This window comes from Rutidosis leptorrhynchoides, chromosome 1, assembly GCF_046630445.1.
Source record: "Rutidosis leptorrhynchoides isolate AG116_Rl617_1_P2 chromosome 1, CSIRO_AGI_Rlap_v1, whole genome shotgun sequence".
Lineage (NCBI taxonomy): Eukaryota > Viridiplantae > Streptophyta > Magnoliopsida > Asterales > Asteraceae > Rutidosis > Rutidosis leptorrhynchoides.
Window position 1 is genome coordinate 540,838,448 of NC_092333.1, and position 16,490 is coordinate 540,854,937.

Below are 16,490 nucleotides of genomic sequence, written 5' to 3' on the forward strand. Positions count from 1 at the left end.
TTTAAATTCTCATTTGTATTGTATTCACTAATAATTCACATATACATACATATACACTGTTTATTTAAATCATCTATATTCACCATAAAACGGATAAATCGGATGAATGTTCATTGACAACAACAACAACAAAATGAAGTACCACATGAGTGGTGTAGTGGGAGGTGAGATGTAGACAATCTTTTTCCTATTCGAGAATAAAAACAAGTCATTTCTACACTCAGAGTTAAACACTCTCAAAAGTAAAGAAAGTCATCAATCTCTCTATTCGATGGATAAAGAGATTGCTTCCGAGTGAATCTCTGGCCAACAAGTATAACATTTTTTTTTTTAAAAAGTAAAATAAAATTGAGACACTGTGAAAATGGTAGAAACCAATTTTCATGAATTTTAAATTATGTCTGGAATTCAATTTAGGTTCTAAATGGCAGTCAACACGTCAATGAATGTTCATTGAATTTGGTGGGATTTTCACTTATTTCCAAGGTATACAATCCTAATTATTTAAAATTCGCACATCATGGTGAGGGTTCGAGTCTTGCTTATTACATTTTGCGGTGTATATATTCGTGCTAGTATTAGGTGGTGTGTGTGTTTGCCTTTAAAAAAAATTAAAAATTCAAAAAAAAATAAAAAATTCGCACATTTTAATTAAGCATTATCTTTATAATAATAAATGTGAAGTGAACGATAACAATAGTCAAGTACTAAATATAGTAATCAATCCGAGACTTCAATAAGATCATGACTAAGAACTAGTGGTCCCACCATCTCAGGTTTCTAGTTCTCGTTTAATCAAAATTCTTTTCCTAGTTACACCATTCGTAATGGTAGGGGGCGTGAGTTGGGGGCATGAGTTGCTTTTTGATGACTAGGACGTGTGGGTGGTTTGAGTGAAGTAGTGGTGGTGTGGGTTTGTGGTGTGGTTTAGTGGTGTGGGTTAGTGGAAAGCTGATGTGACATTTTATTTTTAATTTTTCTGTTTTATTTATTGCTTTATTGAATTTATTATTAATTTTTTCAAATTTATTTTTTAAAATTAAAAAATAAACGAATTTAAAATCCGCCCGCTATTTTTTTTTCTTTTCAAAAACGGATACTTTTTCACCTATAAATACACCCACTACCCCAATTCATTTCACACACTTCACTTCTCAACTCAAAATCAAAACACTTCCAATCAGTGAAAATGAAAACAATTTCCCCAATGATTGTTGCATACGATGTTCATTACGGGGGTGATTTTCGTAATCATATGAAGGTCTACAAGTCTGGCTAAAAAATTTCATTCGAAGGAATCGATATCCGTGACGTTGGTTTAGACGATCTGCTAGCCTTTCTGAAGACAAATGTACCGTGTGAATACACGGATGTGTTGTTTTTTGAAGATGATTATGATGATGAGATGGAGGCAAGCTATCTCCGTACCTATGATCAATGGTACGGGATAAAAGATACCATTGAAGATCGTGGTAACCGCATTACTCTGTATGTGGTTCTTGAAGATGAAGAAACGTTGGGTTGGCGTTACATCGATGAAGCAGCCGAAGAAGAAAAAGATGAACCGGTGGCTTCAGAGTACGACACAGATGGTCGTTTTTTTTATGAACTCTACTGAATTCATCGATGTTTGTGTTGTGTTTTAAGATCTTATGTTGTATTTCAGTTTAATTTAGTTCTTGTTTAAAAAATGTAACCGTTTGTGTGTTGAATAAAAGTGATGTTTAAAAATAATATTACATTACTCAATAAGTAAACACGAAGAACATTAATTTAAATTACTGAAATTAAAAATTACATAATTTAAAAATCTTAACCGAAACTAGAAATACATAACAAATTACTCAATAATATTAGCGGTACGAAAGTAAGGTGATAAGTTCCAAACGTGCTCGGTTAAATCTGCCTCTAACTGTTTTTGAACTTGCTTATCTCTTATTTCCTTAACCATTGCATCTCGATCCTTCAAATCCCTGTGTAACCGTCGTGGTGGGTTCCGTTGTATCATTCTTTCTTCTTTCTTCCCAATAACAAACCCGTTATTTTCTTGAATCATGTTATGTAATACGATACACGCATACATATGTCTCCTTATTTTGTTGAAGTCCATAGCTCTCGCCGGAGTTTTTAACATTTGAAATCTACCCTGTAATACTTCAAATGCACGCTCAATATCTTTCCTTGCACTTTTTTGAAACCTTTTAAATTTTTTTCGCGGTTCGTCAGTTGGAGAATGGGGAGCTTTGACCAACATTGCCCAATCGGGGTATATACCATCACCTAGGTAATAACCTCTTTCGTAGTGATGCCCGTTAGCATCGAATGGTGAAGGTGGAGCAGTTCCTTTTTTAATAGTGTTGAACAATGGTGAATAATTTAAAACGTTAATGTCGTTGTTTGCACCTGCCATACCAAAGAATGCATGCCATATCCACAAATCTTGCGAGGCGACTGCTTCTAGCATAATGGACAGACCTTTTTTTATCACCTCTAGTATATTGACCTTGCCACGCAATTGGACAATTCTTCCACTCCCAATGCATACAATCAATACTACCAAGCATACCCGGTAAACCATGTTTTTGGGCATGAAAACTATAAAGCCGAGCAATATCTTCGGCTTTTGGTTTTCTCAAGTACTGTCTAGCAAACAAATGAAACACGCATCTACAAAAATTATCTAAACATAAAGCAGCTGTTTTCTCACCAATTTTTATGTATTCGTCATGTAAATCAGGTGTAGTTCCATAAGCCATTTGACGTATGGCCGCCGTGCATTTTTGAAGTATCGTCTAACTTTGACGACCAGTAGCATCGGGACGTTCCCTAAAAAACATAAAATAATCGGGAATATCGCTACTATTAAAGTTTGATATACCTTCGATGATACGGAGAAATAATTCACGACTCATTCGATAATGTCGTTTAAAGTTCTTTTTCGTATAATTTGGAGTTTCAGAAAAATAATCGCTGTATAACCTCACTGCCGCATCTTCACGATCCCTTGGAATATAGGTACGGGGGACGAGGGACTCGTGAACTTGTAGCTTCTCCCTCGACATCTTCGTCCGCCAAACTACTAACAAAATTATATATTTTTTCATCATCTGAATCGTCATCAATAATAAATTCGAGCATTTTGAATGTTTTATCCATTATGAAATTTTATAGTGTTTGTAAATATGAAAGGAAAAGTATTATTGGAGGAAAGAAATGTATTTAGAATGAGTAAAATAGATGTGTATATATAGGATAAATAACATTGGATTAATTTTTTTTTTTAATAAACCCCGAAATTTTGCAATGGATATATTCCCCAATAAATGAAAATGTGCCAAGTGTCCCAATCACCAACCCCCACACCCGTTGGCTTCTCCGTCTCCATCCCACGCACCACCGCCACGCCACCTCCCCCGCCCCTCTCCCACGCCCCAATACAGACCCTGCAACCATGTGGCCGGATGCCACCTCATCCCCCACGCCGTGTTCCCCACTCCGTTAGACCATTCGTAACGGTTGGGGGCGTGAGTTGCTTTTTGTACCTTTTTGATGACTAGGACGTGTGAGTTGTTTTTATGGAGTAGTGGTGGTGTGGGTTTTTGGTGTGGATTGAGAGTATTATAATGATGTGTTAAAATATAATTGGGTTAAATATTAATAAGGGGTATAAAATAATATTTTAAGTTAATAAAAAAATTAAAAAAATTGAACACGCCCATGACTTCTTGCGTTGCAGACTCACGCACACACTCACTCACACCATCACCCACGCCCTGATACAGAAGGAAGGGGGCAGCGCCTGCTACCACCTCATCACCCACGCCCTGACCAGGGGCTCGTTACAAGTGGTCTTAGGATAAATACTTTGTCACGCCATCATTCCCCTCCCACGTCACTTTGTTGAATTTCGATACTAACGTTCATCTTATCGTTTTTCAATTATTTTTTATATATCTCCGTTTTTAATAAACATGAATTAAAATAGTACGAATCAAAGATCGAGTACAATCAATACAAACTACACAAGTCTGTTTGACAATGTAGATTCAACTATCTACTTGAATATAACTGAAACTGAGCTTATTAGTAAATGACCTTTTTATCCTTAGTTAATATTAATTTATTAATATTAGTGATTTTAATAATTATGTTTTCATAATTAGTGGTGTATGGGATAAAGTGCGCTTTGTGACATGGTTCACAGAACAAGTTTCGTTATGTGAATTGGACTCCGTTAGGGCCGCCTAATTAAGTACGGAAGATATTAGATAACTGGTAAATACCCGTGTGTAATGGGGTATTATATTTTAACACATAAGAGTGTATGTATCAGCTTCTTTTATCCTTTTTCTTGAACATTCTCAAACAAGAACGTACCTAAACTCTTTCACCTTGAAACCCTAAATTGATCCAAGCTTGAAATTGATTTGTGAAGCTTTAGGAACTGAATTATATCATCTTTGTAAGCATCTATCCAGGTTAGCATACTTGAATTCGTGGTTTAATTCTTAAGAATTGGGTTTTGGGTGTAAAATGGGTTTTTGATGAATATGAGCTTGAATCTTCATGTTTTGTGTTTGTAAGTGTTAATTGTTGTTAGAAATAGTTGCTATATAGTTTATATGATGTATTTGAAGTGGTTTTGGTGTTAGAACTTGCAAAAATCGAGTTTTTGGGTCAAAAACGCGAAAAACAGCGTGCTGGAGCTGTTCTTCAGCTCTCACACGAGTGACAGGTCACCCGCACGAGTGACCACACTTTTGAGGGTCAACCACACGTGTGAGGACTCACTGGCACGAGTGAGGCCTCAGCCACGCGTGTGAGCACCGGTCAGATTTGTGGAAAATTGTTTCGGTCATAACTTTCAAACCGTAACTCCGTTTTCGACGAATAAACTATCGTTGGAATCGTCTTGAAGTTTAATTTCTAATGGTAATGTTTTAAAATAATAATTCAAACTTTATTTTGGGTCAAAGTTATTCGGAAGCGTGTATGCTCCATTTTACGCTCATACGGGAGTTGTTATTGATAGGGATTTTAGGTAAACTTGCCCATAATGGATCATAAACTTATTTGAGTAACTTAATAGAATGATTTGATGGTATGATATCGATTATTCATTGAATGTTATTACTGTTCTTCATCACTCGCACGAGTGAGCATTCACTCGTACGGTTGAGGTAGTCAACCGTGTGGTGAACCGTGCGAGTGAGTGGTGATGAGAAACTTATGTTTTGATTGTGATGATATGTACGGATGATACGTGACTCATACGAGTCACTAGTCACTCGTGTGATGAACCGTACAGATCATGTGATTCATTGTAGGATGTTTGGTCATAGACCAAACGTACGAGTGAGTTGTCAACCGCACGATTGAGTGTTCTCAAACGTGCGTGTGATGGTGTTACTCGTACCGTTGACAGACCACTTGTAAAGTGATTAAGTGTTGGTTTTGGTATTGTTTTCTTATTGTCGGGTTGTTATCAAGATATGATTACTGATTCGGATTGTATCATTCTCAGATGATAAAGGAACGAAGAAGACTCAGTAACATTAGACCACTGAGTTCTTGCTGGTAATTGGTGAGTGTAACTATCCTTATGGATATTGGTATTCAGTAACTACCCGCTGTTTGGTTAATATAGATTATGATAATCTATGTATGCATGTTAATTATTATTGTAATGATAAGTAGTAGGTTATACTACTGTTATCAGGTTTCCGCTTAGATTGAAATAGTAGAATGCCTGATTAGATTGCCTTGTGATTATTAGTGATGTTAGCTACGGTGAGATTGTAGGTGGGTTATGTGCACATTAGGGAACTGGCCGTGTATAGAAGGGTCAGTACCGTCCGTGTATAGAAGGGATGGAAGAGGTCAACCGTGTATAGAAGGGTTGCGCTCGGGGGTTATTGTACGGGCAGTATACTGCAATTGACGTATGTAAACGTCAGGAGAGGTATACTGTGGGAAAATAACTGGAGCTATCGGTACGGCTCTAGCTTGATCAGCTAGTAGTTGTAGACCTGACAGGGTCAACGATCCTTTTGGGGTTTTATAGCCGTTAGCGCTATGTATAGCCATTAGTGCTATGAGAGTGAATAGCTGTGTAAAGCTATTGATATCATTAGTGAGTAGCTATGTATAGCTATGGATACCTTTATTATATAGGTATGTAAGGCTGTGTAATATATTGCCTTTGGTGCCTTTACTGAATAGCTTGTTGATGTTATTGCTACTCTGTTAATTGAATCACTGCCTAGCTCTGTATGATATAGTTGAGTAGTGCTATATTATGTGATTGCTGTGTAATGCTATGTCCTTATACCCTTGACCTAATGCATGATCCCTAAAAGCTAGTCTTGGTACTTTGTATTAGTATCTATTGGGATATCTCACTCACTTAGCGTTGTGCTAATCCCCCACATTTTCTCCCCTGCAGGTTATATTGTTTGCATGCTAAAGACGGGAGAAGATATTTGTACTTTGGTTATGTTTGACACAATGAAGAACTCTGATGTTTGAATTAACTATGCTTCACTGTTTCGAAAAGTAACACCAGTTGAACTGTAATGAATAGTATCATATATGTTTAATATATGCTTATAACCACGATTTGATAAACTGATATTCCGCTGTGTAATTTAAAAAAAAAAAAGGTACGGTGTTACAACTTGGTATCAGAGCATAGGTTTGGCTGCATGTACATTGTGATTAATGTCATGTTCCCAAATCTAGTTTGGAGTTGTGTCAAACATACTAGTGGGGGAAGGGAAAGTGAATATGGGTGGAATACGTGTTAGTTGATAGGTACTAACCGATTATCCACTAAGTTTTTGTGAGATGTTGTGATAAGACATGTATGGCTGATCAAATTCAGGACGTCGATACCCCCTTGACCCCCAGACTAACAAGAGCGTCCTCAGAGGAGCTTAGTGCAGAAGATGATTAACAAAAGTATAATTTTCAATTACAAAATCAACTGAATGAAATGAGGGATACAATACAAGAGTTGGAACAACAAAAATCGCAAGCAGATATTACTACTATTGCTCCATTCACAACTATTCCAGGTACACCTCCAGAATATGTAACTTCGCAAAGTACTTCTATGCCTATTAGAGGCGCATTGCCACATTAATCGCAACCACAATCTCAAATTCCACTCCAGTCTAATTATTCAAATCCAGCACAGACGTTGTATCCGTATCAGATCTTTCAACAATCCTCAATTAAAACCAAGAAAAAGTGTACCTATAAACAGTTCTTAAATTGTAATCCTCCTACGTATTCGGGCAGTACTAACCCGAATGACACATTAAATTGGCTGAGAGAAGTGGATCGGGCATTTGAAGCGTGTCAATGTGAACCAGAACTCGGAGTTACTTTTGCTTGTCGGTTATTGAAGAATAAAGCTATGGTATGGTGGGATTCTGTCATTACCCATATAACAAAGAAACAATTTGGTCAAATCACTTGGGAGCAATTTTGTGAAAAAGTGTGCGAACGGTATTGCACCCCGTACGAGATAGGAAAGTTAAGGAGAGTGTTTATGGAATTGAAAATGACCGAACAAATGTCCGTAGATGATGTGATTGATCAATATACTGACAAACTAAGGTTTGCACATCAATGGGTTCCAGATGAACGATCTAAAATTGATCATTTTGTGGAAATGTGATTACCAGAATATCGAACTTTGGCAAGAACTGCCACCACGTTATCTCAAGCTTTTGTTATGGCAAAAATGGTTGAGGGTGATATTAAAGCTGCAATAAACCGTAAAAAAGAGAGTGGTAAGTCTTCAGCAGCAAAGTCAAACAATAAGTGAACCTAGTTTAAAGTCAAAGAAATCTTTTTGGAACAATATGAAAAGGAAACAGACTCAGAGTGTATCTAAGTCGAAATTTAAAACGTGGTGTGTTCATTGTAGAGCAAGTCACGGTGGAGATTGCTCTGAAAGAACGCGCCGATGTTACCGATGTGGTTTAATAGGACATGATGTCCAGTCTTGTTCATTTAAGGATAATGTATGTTGGAATTGTCAGAATGAAGGTCATCGATCTGATCAGTGTCCATCCGTGAGAAAGTTATATTCTGAATCAAGTTCTGGGGCAAGGTCAGGATCAACTGGGGGTTCGACGGGAGGATCATCAGTTTTAGTGATGGGGCAGAAGAGGAAGAAATCCTCTTGAATCTATAAGGTATGTTCTTGATTAATTGTTATACATATAAGTGTACTGTTGATTGTGAACAACTACTTGACTATGCTTGTAGTCAGTGGGGATTCACTGAGATTATTTATGATACAATTACTTCCTCCCTAAGGGCCGAAGTAATCAAAGGTTTAGTGGTTCCAACCACAATGATTGTGACTGGAAGTACTTTTGGAGATTTAGGAAACTTAGTCTCTATGACATGTCTGTGTGATATTTATAGATTGTTTCTCCGGCCTTTTGTAATGTGTTTGCTCTGCTGCATGATTATGTGCATGTGAAGTGATTGCTTTTCGCCCTAAAGTAAAAGTAGTCAATGGTTTGATGACTCGTGTTACATAAGTTGTGTCTGGAACTACCATTGACATTATTGGGATTTTATTCCCTTTTGATTAGTTGCCCTACTTTTAATGACTTGACTATTATGCAACTCTTGCTATAACGTTATGTATGACCTGATAAGACTACGTAGGGCTTATGTGATTTGTGCTTTTACCTCGGACTGACGGGACACATGTAGTGGCCCGTAAGGATTGGAATAGGGTAGTAGTCCCATTGTATATAGATAAAGTACTTAAACCCTGTATATAGCCCCCAGGTGTATGTGATTTGTACATTATGTAGGATGTTAGCCCTACTGTATTGCTTACAATACATGTTTAGATTAAAATGCGTGAGATAGTAGTGAAGCCTTAAGGAATTGTTTTTCTTTCCTTAGACTTGCGTGAATTGTGGCAACCTTTAGAAAGGAATTATAGGTAGTGTTCCCTGAGTGGTCTTTTAAAAGATAGGGAAACCCTTGACCTGAGTGGTTATTGATACTGAGTGTGTATTAGTACTGGAAGAAAGAGCTAAGTGTTGGACAGTGTTTAGAATTGTGACTAGTGTATCATTAAGATAGAATGGCATGAATTGATAAATTCCTATGCTTGGATGGTCATGTGATATTGTATATAACAGTTGTAACCTTCGGGAATTAGATTGATGACACATGGACTGTTATTGATTTACAAACGGTGTAACTTCCATAAACTGAACTTGGACTATTGTGATATGTTGTAAATGATGACTAGATCGGATTTAGTTAGATATCCATGTGTGAAGAATTCGTGATGATTAATGATTTAAGACTGATAAGACTTGTTGGCCAGTGGTAAAGTAAATTTCCTTAACTCCGATGCTTGACAGGAAATTGTGTGTCTTGACCAAGGTGTGAATCATATAGGATTTTCCTTATCAAGTGACTCAGAAAGAAAGTATGATTTAGAAGAATATACTAGCGTCTGGCCAACGAAAGTATATTGTGGTGAATCATACAGGAATTCTGAGAACCTGAAGGAAATATAGAAGACTCGAACTGTGCATGGACAGTGGATTGACTGCTGAACAATGAATTATATGAGTATGAAATGACTAACCTGAATAATTTTGGTAGATTAAAGACATATTTTGTGAACATATGTACAGATTTTAGTGGAATAAATGAAATTCAATTGCCTTTGCTTCGAAATTTGAGGAAATTTAACGGGATAAAGAGTTAAACCTGGTGATAATTTTGGGGTGAATTTGATGGTACAAGTGGTATACTGATAGAATTTTGACCTTAACTCATGAGTTTACCGTGGCAATATATGGTCATTGGTAGTTAGTAGAACGGCGTTGGGAGTGAATGTCATTGTTTTGGACGATGATTGGTTCTAAAAATTGACTATCCTTTGCATTTTGACGGGAATGATGATTGATGATGTAGCGTGAGGGTACGAAATAGTATTATTGTTAATACAAAATACTACAAAATATGACACAAGTTTTATTAATTTATGGATGGGATATACCTAAACCTTGCTACAACACTATAGGCAGTGTACCTAATCGTAGAGTAGTGTAGTTTTTAGTAAGTCCGGTTCGTTCCACAGGGAGCTGGTGAAGTTAACGCTATATTATTAAGTTTATTTATAAAAATATATATATAAATAAGTAGTAGTATTATTATAAAATGGGGGTTTTACCGTTTAATGACCGGTTTGTCGATTTTAAGCGTAAAAATAAATGACAAAAATTAAAGTGCGTAAAATAAATTGCGATAAATAAAATGACAGAAAAATAAAATTGCGAGTAATAAAATGACAGTAAATAAAGATACGATGAGAAATATAATAAAAGAATTATGCTTATTTAAACTTCCGTAATCATGATGTTTGTTGATTTTAATTTATTACCATGGGTTAATTGTCCTTTGTCCTGGTTTATTTGATACGTCTATCTGGTTTTTGTCCATAATAGTCCATCGGTCATAAATATAAAGTGCGAGTATCCTCGTCAAATTACCCTTATACCCGAAGTCAAATATTCCAACTGATTAAGGATTTAAACTGTGACGCAGTTATCACTTCTGTCAACAATTACACCAGTTATCACTGTATGTAATCCACCCCTGTTTTAATTAGTTTATGAATATTAATTCATCCACTTGATCAGAATGAATAATCAATTACCCAACCTAATTGATTAATTAAATGATTATAACAGATTCCATATGAACATCACTAAATAGGACAACCATAATCATTATTAATTATTAGGTTAATTAATTTGAAGATAGGTTCGACAGACTCCAATGAGTTGTCACTCAATTAGACAATACCCCCCATCTATTAAAAGTCAATAGTCCAATTTCCACAAGTGTCGGTCTTTTGCCCAAACCTTAATTATGGTACAAAGCCCAATTACCCAATTTTAGTAATTAGCCCAACATCATGATTACTTCATTTTAAATAAGCATAACAACGACTTAGCTACGAGACATTAATGTAAAAAGGTTGAACATAACTTACAATGATTAAAAATAGCGTAGCGTTACACGGACAGAATTTCGACTTACACACTCAAACGATCTCTATCATAAATCTTATTATTATCATAATTTAAAATTAAAATTAAGATTATTGTTATATCTGATTACATTAACATTATGATAGAGAATTATAAATATAGATATTGATATTTGATAGATAGAAAAATAAGAAAAAAATAGAAGAAGAAAAAAAAAGATCGGAAAAAAAAAGTTCTCTCCCTAATTCATCGAACATATCGTTCGTTTTATAGGGAAATTAGAATTCAAATTTTCATTTACGACCCCTGAACTATGCTCAATTAACAACTTTTTATTATTTAATATTATTCTTATTATGAATTATTTAAATATTATATTTTATTCTTGTGCATAGTTGACTTGTAATTTTTACACCGTTGCGTCGAGCGTTGAGAGTTGGTTCATGTCCCAGTTCCGGATTTTCGAACGTCCTTTCGTACAATTTTATATCTTGTACTTTGCGTTTTGTAACTTGTACTCTTGTCATTTTTAGACGTTCTTCATCAATAAATTGAACCTTTTGAATTGTATCTTGTACATTTGAGCTTTTTGGACGTTTTGGTCTTTCAAATCTTCGTTTTTGTCTTTAAATCTTCATTTTCGAGCGATTTGCGTCTTTCGTCTTCGCACTTATTTATTTAACTATTACAACTAAAAATAAGGAAATCACATTTAAAAACTTTACATATTGGAACGATATTGCTACTAAATATATGTTCATTTGGAACACTATCAAATATCCCCACACTTGAGCGTTGCTTGTCCTCAAGCAATACAGAACTTGAAATAAAAACATACATGAATCACTTTTTTATTCATCGCACTTTGTACATCAGTGATTTTGATATAGCGGTATAAACAATGACAGTAATGATGGTTAAAGGTGGGTGTGTCATCCACAGTTGCCTCGGGTTTAGGTCAACGACACTTGCAATCAAATAGCCGATTTACTTTCGGTTTCCAAAGCAAAGTGCACATTTGAAAGGTGGTTTACAGTCCCACATGACTATGAAAATGTAGATCCTTAAGGAAATTGGATCTTTATGAAAACATTTGATCTTTTTAAAAATTTAATCTAGCTTTTACCCTAGACAAGTTTTCTGATTTGATCCATCATTGGTGTTGCAAAATATATTTGTGGATCATTATTTTGGCTAAAACTTTTAGGCTCGTGTATTCCACTGCTATCCCGGTATCGGAAAGCACACATCCAGTTTACTTGTTCCGTATATTACCTTTCGGTAAACTACCGTCCGGTTGTAAAGGAAAGCGATGAACAATAAACTGTTAAGGCAATGTCCCGTGACATGCAGATGATTATGGTCTTATTAACGTGTCGGATGCTAGAACTATCCTTGGTAGGAGCGATAGTAAAGATCATCCTATAATTTTTCGGTCTGGCACAAGGTCCTGTCTCCGACCATGCTATGCAACCACCGTTCTTACGGTTGACACCCGATTTGGTTCAGGTGACCTAATGAATTCTGATGAATTCTCAGGATTTTACGTTCAATGGTAATGAACGCATTGAAAATGGGTTTTCAGAAAACAAATCGGTTTGTATTTTTGATCAAAATATTTTCTCGTTCAAGCTCGAGTTTAGATATCATTGAATTCCATGAGTTTGAATTCTCAATCTTTAAGGTCAATCTCTAGGATTGAGTAATATCAGTCTTAAAAGCTGATTTTTAATCTTTAAGGAGATTATCCTTTCTGGGGATCTGATTCATTAGTCTTATCAAGCTAATTTGCACGGTGCCTCCCCATTGTACGAGATAAATCCTTCTCATGGTTAGGATAAATCTGACCACTTGGCGACCCTGTTTGATGCTGAGGTCCGTGGATTTCCTGCTGATTTTAGAGATGACTTTTCTAGATTTTTCGTCAACCTACAGCTGGTCTGGACGACAACTTCTTGACCTAAATCAAGAAGCGCGTGTCTTTTTAGGAAGACTTTACTTCCTTTTAATGATGGAATTGATTCATCGTGTAGATCCATCTTTCTTTCAAATATATTACAGTAAACCGGGTAAAACTGATTAGTATCATCCAAAACAAAAGTACCTACAATAATCTTGTACAAAGATATGTGATAGATAATTTTTAATTGAATAACTTGGTACATTCTCCCCACACTTAGTTTCTTTCTTTGCCTTTTTATTCTCATTTATTCCATTTTAAATGAATTCAAGCGTTTTAGGGTGTTTCTCAATTTATGTCCTTTTCGAGGTAACGATAATTTCGGTATTATCACCTAGTTTTCACCGTTCATAAATATGTATAAACATGATTTTAAATTCATTTAGTTGAAAATTTTTCAAATTTTCACAAAATTTGGCAAATAAACTAAGTGCAAACCCGAGAGAATTTATAACCCTTCCCCACACTTGAGATCATGCAATGCCCTCATTTGCATGAAATCAGACTATAATTATAAATTCATGAGGGTGATTAGTGTAGAAAAGTGATTAAAAATACCCAGTTTGTAAGCATATTATTTTACATCACATTTGATATTTTGCTTCTTGTCGTCAAAATCAGTAGCTATTGCTGAACTTAATGTTAGTCTTTGAAAGTGCGTTGTTCTACCCTGTTTTGTACATAATATAAAATACAAACATATATATACATATTTTTGAAGTTGGGTATATTACCCCACGTTCAAAAATTTATAAAGTCTAATATCTTTTTGGCATACTTTAGATCAATAAAATTAAAAATAATGATAACAAAATTTTCCGTCCCACCCTCGGGTAAAGCAATTTCGGCTTAATGACCTAGTCTTCAACTCACGACGAATTTTAGAAATCATTTTTTCAACTTAATGAATTAAAGTAAATTTTGTTTTTAAATATCACACAAAACTTAAAAGCATATTAATTTCATATAAAACCTAAAAAAAAAAAAAAAATTCAGAATGGGGGGAGAAAACTAGTTCTTTAGTGTCTGCTAGCGGAAAAGACCAATCAGATTCCATTCTCGGAACTACACGAGAACAGAACAACTAACTCTCGACAACATTTTCCTTTTAGAACATTTGAATCTCCCCACACTTAGGTAGCTGTGGTGTCGAAATTGTGATTAGCTTCATCGTCAATTTCTCTTGGTCCATAATCAACTTGCATATCTGTGACTTTTTCTTTAAGCCAGTGCCCGGCTTCTTCCGTAATATCCCATAATTCAACTAGCTTCGCCTTTTCTTTAGGCGACAGATTGGATACTAACCGGTTACATAACTTAAAGTTCCCCTTACTTTTAGCATCAATAGCCCGTTTATAAAGTTTCTTCATTGAACTGTTAATAACGGGATCATTTAATTTCGTATCAACAACGGGGTTATTTGTTATTGGGTCGTCATTAGGTGTTACTTCATTTTTCCCACACTTAGGCGTTTTATTATTATTAAGCACTACCGTTGGAGTTGGTAAAACAACATGGTTCTTACCAATCGTTTTTATTGGTTCAACGGTTTTGGTTGGTGGAGGTTTAGATTTTCGAATCATAAAGGTGATCGATTTGTCACCACTTTTAAGTGTCATTCTTCCATTTCCTACATCAAATAACGCCTTGGTGGACGCTAAGAATGGTCGACCTAAAATTAGAGGAATGTTTGGGTCCTCTTCTATGTTAATGACAATGAATTCGACTAGAAAGGTTAAATTGCCTACTTGAACGGGTAGGTTGTCAACAATTCCAACTGGGTGTTTAATGGTTTGATCAAAGAGTCGAACACTCATATCCGTTGGACTTAACTTACCTACACCTAATCTCTTATATAAGGAAAGAGGCATAACACTTACACTTGCACCTAAATCTGCTAGTGCATCATACATGACACAATCACTAAGTAGACAAGGAACAATAAATTCACCCGGATCACCTATTCTAGGAGGAGGTTTTGGTGGAACTGTCTTCACCGGGTTTACTTCTACGGCTTTTGTTTCTTGTACTTTCTTATTCTTTTTCTTCTTCTTCTTTCCAGAGGCATCACAATCTTTATTACCTATTACTTGCTCATACTCAACTCTTTTTCTTGGAAACGGGATGGGTGGTTTATATGGTGCCACCACTGGCTTTACATACTCTGGTGGTGGTGGTGTAACTTCTTCATTTTTATTCTCATCTAAAACCTTCCCATCTTCCAGAGCTGGTTTTTCAGAATTTGTTGAAACCATGTTAACATTCTCATTCCGAGGATTTACTTCAGTATTACTCGGTAGCTTTCCTTGTTCCCTCTCACTCATCATGCTAGCAAGAGTACCTACGTGTTTTTCAAGATTCAAAATGGAAGCTTGTTGAGTTCTTAATGACTGATCAAACCTCTCGTTCGTTTGGGTTTGAGATGTAATGAATTGTGTTTGAGATTCAATCAGCTTGAATACCACGTCTTCCATATTTGACTTTTTCTCTTCAGTTTGTTGTTGTGGTTTATATAAGCCAGGTCTTTGTTGATTGAAAGTGTTGTTTTGAGTTGGTTGGTTATTCGGACCTTGTTGGTTATACCAGTTATTTTCGGGTCCTTTTGGATTGTAAAGAATGTTTTGATTTCGATTGAAGTTTAGCTTTGGCGGTTGATAATTATTTTGATAATTATTTCCAGGCCTTTGGTTCATATAGGAAACATTCTCTCGTTGTTCCATCGTTGGTTCAATGTGACAATCTTTCAATAAGTGTGGTCCACCGCATTGCTCACAACTGATTCGTATTGCGTGAATATCTTTATTCATCTTTTCCATTCGTCTTTCGAAAGCATCTATTTTTGCTGAAACGGAATCAAAGTCATGGCTAGAATCGGCTCTAGCCGCTTTAGATGAACGAACAATATCTTTTTCTTGGTGCCACTCATGCGAGTGGGAGGCTGTGTTATCAATAATTTTGTAAGCTTCAGTTGCGGTTTTCTTCATAATGGAACCACCAGCGGTTATGTCGATGTCTTTTCGTGTGGCGATGTCTACGCCTTTATAGAAGATTTGTACTATTTGAAAAGTATCTAATCCGTGTTGAGGACATCCTCTCAACATCCTTCCGAATCTTGTCCACGCCTCATATAATGTTTCATTTGGCTTTTGCGTGAACGTAACAATTTCTCCTTGAAGTCTCACGGCTTTGGATGCCGGAAAGAATCGTTTAAGAAATTTTTCAACTAAAACATCCCATGTGTCAATCGCCCCTTCAGGTAACGATTCTAACCAATCTTTGGCTTCTCCCTTTAAAGTCCAGGGAAACAACATGAGATAGATCTGCTCATCTTCCACTTCTCGGATTTTGAATAGTGTACAAATTCTTTTAAACGTACGAAGGTGTTCGTTAGGATCTTCATTCGGTGCACCACTGAATTGGCATTGGTTAGTTACCATGTGTAGAATTTGTCCTTTGATTTCATAATCTGACGCATTAAC

At 35.9% G+C, this 16,490-nt stretch overlaps 1 pseudogene; it reads right to left on the bottom strand.

The window, feature by feature from the left end:
- Positions 1–1,840: 1,840 nt before the first annotated feature.
- Positions 1,841–6,087, bottom strand: LOC139842931 (protein ALP1-like; annotated as a pseudogene).
- Positions 6,088–16,490: the final 10,403 nt, after the last annotated feature.